Source organism: Limulus polyphemus, unplaced genomic scaffold (genome assembly GCF_000517525.1).
Source record: "Limulus polyphemus unplaced genomic scaffold, Limulus_polyphemus-2.1.2 Scaffold14052, whole genome shotgun sequence".
In the NCBI taxonomy this organism is placed as follows: Eukaryota; Metazoa; Arthropoda; class Merostomata; order Xiphosura; family Limulidae; genus Limulus; species Limulus polyphemus.
Window position 1 is genome coordinate 3,535 of NW_013679662.1, and position 4,165 is coordinate 7,699.

Here is a 4,165-nt window from a genome sequence, read left to right on the forward strand (position 1 = left end):
CCTATATGTAGTTTACTAGAGTTATTTATCCTATATGTAGTTTACTAGAGTTATTTATCCTACATATAGTTTACTAGAGTTATTTATCCTACATATAGTTTACTAGAGTTATTTATCCATTAAATAACTCTAGTAAACTATATGTTATGTAGGATAAATAACTCTAGTAAACTACCCTACATATAGTATACTAGAGTTATTTATCCTACATATAGTTTACTAGAGTTATTTATCCTACATGTAGTTTACTAGAGTTATTTATCCTACATGTAGTTTACTAGAGTTATTTATCCTACATATAGTTTACTAGAGTTATTTATCCTATATCTATAGCATACTAGAGTTATTTATCCTACATATAGTTTACTAGAGTTATTTATCCTATATATATAGCATACTAGAGTTATTTATCCTACATGTAGTATTCTAGAGTTATTTATCCTACATATAGTTTACTAGAGTTATTTATCCTACATATAGTTTACTAGGGTTATTTATCCTACCTATAGTTTACTAGAGTTATTTATCCTACATGTAGTTTAGTAGAGTTATTTACCCTACATATAGTATACTAGAGTTATTTATCCTACATGTAGTTTACTAGAGTTATTTATCCTACATATAGTTTACTAGAGTTATTTATCCTACATGTAGTTTAGTAGAGTTATTTACCCTACATATAGTTTACTAGAGTTATTTATCCTACACATTTGGCTTGTCCCTTAGCAGAAGTAAAACAGAAGGTTTGTTTAGAGATGTGCAGTGTTCTCATCGCACTGATTTTAAGCAGTAAACTCTAACAGTTTTTAGTTTAGTTTGACTATTGTTTATTCAGTATTTATCTGTGCTAGTCTAGAAATGTCTTTAAAAAATTTAAATTTTCAAAAGCAATCTGCGTGTTCAAATCCACTTACCTAACACACTCGCCCTTTTAGCCGTAAGGGCGTTATAATGTGACGATCAATCCAACTACTTCTTGGTGAAAGAATATCTCATAAGTTGGCGGTGGGTCTTGTTGACCAGCTGTCTTCCTTCTAGTATATCACTGTTAAAATTTGTTGACCAGTTGTCTTCCTTCTAGTATATCACTGTTAAATTGTTGACCAGCTGTCTTCCTTCTAGTATACCTATATGTGCCGTGATCGTCTAGTGGTTAGGACATTGCGTTGTGGCCGCAATAACCCAGGTTCGAATCCTGGTCACGGCAATTTATTTTTCGTATTACCTTCTTTCCAACCCAAAACGAAGTTGGTACCTAATCTCTAAGGGTAATTGGTTCCTCAGAATTTGTCCCTTTTTCCAACATTTATTTGTTTTAGACTTTGACTTCGTATTAATTAATTGTGTTAAAAATCACCCATGAATTTGATAGTTTCTACTGAAGCAAATTATTAATAAAATTAACAGTTTTATTCAGTGTTTACAGATAAACTGTGAAATAATATATTTTAATGAATAACTGAATAAATCAATTCTTTAAAATATTGATTTAACGAATAATAACAAATATTATTGTTGATATATCTAAACTTGAAATTTTAGGCCCCATAATAAAAGTAATAGTTTACTTTAATAGTATGTGCTAAAAATTAAACTGTAAAAACAAAATCAACTAAATCAAAACAAATCATTAATGACAATTTTTACTTGAAGACTAAATAAACACTGGAGTAGAAAGTTCGAATGTTTTCATCAAAACACCCAGGCATACAGCAACAAGCTTCAATATTTTGGGGAAATGTTATTTACATAATCTCTAGGTAAACTTGTCGCAGGTAATGTTATTTACATAATCTCCAGGTAAACTTGGCGCGGGTAATGTTAGTTACATAATCTCTAGGTAAACTTGTCACAGGTAATGTTATTTACATAATCTCCAGGTAAACTTGTCACAGGTAATGTTATTTACATAAGCTCCAGGTAAACTTGTCGCAGGTAATGTCATTTACATAAGCTCCAGGTAAACTTGGCGCAGGTAATGTTATTTACATAATCTCAAGGTAAACTTCTCACAGCTAAACCATTAGCAACAAAACATCTTAGAGACAGACACTAAACCTTTATTACCAAAACATCTTAGAGACAGACACTAAACCCTTATTATCAAAAATCTTAGAGACACACACTAAACCATTAGCAACAAAACATCTTAGAGACACACACTAAACCATTATTACCAAAACATCTTAGAGACACACACTAAACCCTTATTACCAAAACATCTTAGAGACACACACTAAACCCTTATTACCAAAACATCTTAGAGACAGACACTAAACCATTATTACCAAAACATCATTACACCATTCCTACTATATACAGAAGTGTAAACACTTATTTTTATATTATTATTTAGTACTAAATCTTGGCTTACCGACAAATGATTAAAATTGTGAACTGTTGTTTCATTACAGTTCAATAACTGTGTTATAACTGTAGATTCAGTAAGTGTGGCATAAGCCTTTTATTTAAGGCTTAACTTCACCAAATCACTTTTTATACAACATATAGAATTCTTTGAAAATGTTTTTTAGTTTCTTAATTATCAAGAAATATTTTTTAAACATCACCCGCTGAAGATCGGTGCTTGATGCTTATTTTAACATTAATATAATGCAAATTTTGGGCTGTTTTATAAAGGTTATACTTGTAATTTACAAAGTTATTTGACATTTTCCTTAAAGTTAGGTTATTTTTTAGAGATGTCGTTTTCTTGACGTAAATCTAAGTACCTTTTTTTCTTCTAGAATGATATAGATCTGGGTTTCAGAGTGCATTACCATGGGTTACTGTAAAGAAAAAAAAATCTTCTGATACAAATGGTGCCTCACATTCAAAGTTATGATCACCACAGCTGTTAGGTCTTCGCTTCGTTTTCTGAGAGATTTGAATCGATCCAACAAATCCTTCTAAATACATGTATGTATATATATGTATGAATGTCAAGGCAAATTTCGATGTATGTATATGTAGATACAGAAAATAAAATAAAATTCATTATTTTAAACTAAAAAAAGACAGTTCAAGGCCAGAATCAAATTATAATTAATTTTTTTAAGTATATTATGCAATAATTTTGCACATAATTAGTTTGTTAGTGACAAAAAAAGATGTGTTACTAGATGTTCTTAAACCAACAACCATTTTGATACTGAAGAAAGACGAGGATGTTCTTGGCAGAGAACCGGATCCACCACCAATACATAGAGAATAAGAATAAGAAGAGAAAATTGTTACGTTTGTTTTTTGTTAATACACAAACCTACACGGTGGACTTTCCGTGTTGTGCCAAATACTGGTATCGAAACACGGTTTTGAGCGTTTATAAGTCTTCATACATCCCGCTGAGCCACTTGTAAGATAATAGCAAATACAAATAAATTAAAAACATAGGGAAACCAAAATCAAAGAATTTCTATTGATTAAAAGGTTCTTCAGTGAAACACTGGCAACCAATTGTGTTTACTATTTCACCAGCAAAGCCTAAATTGTTATTATTATTTATACTTCGTGTAGAAATCGTGTTCGAATTATGGCGTTTTCTTAAGAGTCAACAAAGAGTCATTGAATGAAAATAACTTTAAAATGTAAGAGAGAGAGCATTGTTTACTTAATCAATTTGTTAATTCTGAGCAAAGCTACACGAAGGCCATCTGCGCTAGACGTCACCAATTTAACAGTGATATACTAGAAGGAAGACAGCTGGTCAACAATTTAACAGTGATATACTAGAAGGAAGACAGCTGGTCAACAATTTAACAGTGATATACTAGAAGGAAGACAGCTGGTCAACAATTTAACAGTAATTTTCATTGTTTTATTTTCTTCTGTAGAGACCCGGTAGTGTGTCAACTCAAGTAGTAAGGATGAAATAACACTACTGTAGTTCCGACTTGATGTACAGAATAAATCTGGTTTATTGTCACAGTTCTTCCTGATGCTCGGATGTTACTATTACAGTTTTCTTGAACTTATTTAGACACTTTATATCACATTAAATCCACCATTTTCGTATCTATTTTAGATTATGTAAAATGAATCGTTAAACGATGGTATAACTATTGTTCATCTCTAAGTTTTATTTGTTCGTGATTAAGCACAAGGCTGCACAAGGGGCTTTCTATACTGTGCCCTCCACGGGTACCAAAGCCATGATTTTAGTGTT

The 4,165-nt window shown here is 31.2% G+C and overlaps 1 non-coding gene across 1 annotated transcript; it reads left to right on the forward strand.

Moving 5' to 3' along the window:
• Window positions 1-1,135: 1,135 nt before the first annotated feature.
• Trnah-gug lies at window positions 1,136-1,207 on the forward strand. The gene has a single exon. It is a non-coding gene; the product is annotated as a tRNA-His (tRNA).
• The last annotated feature ends 2,958 nt before the right edge of the window (window positions 1,208-4,165 follow it).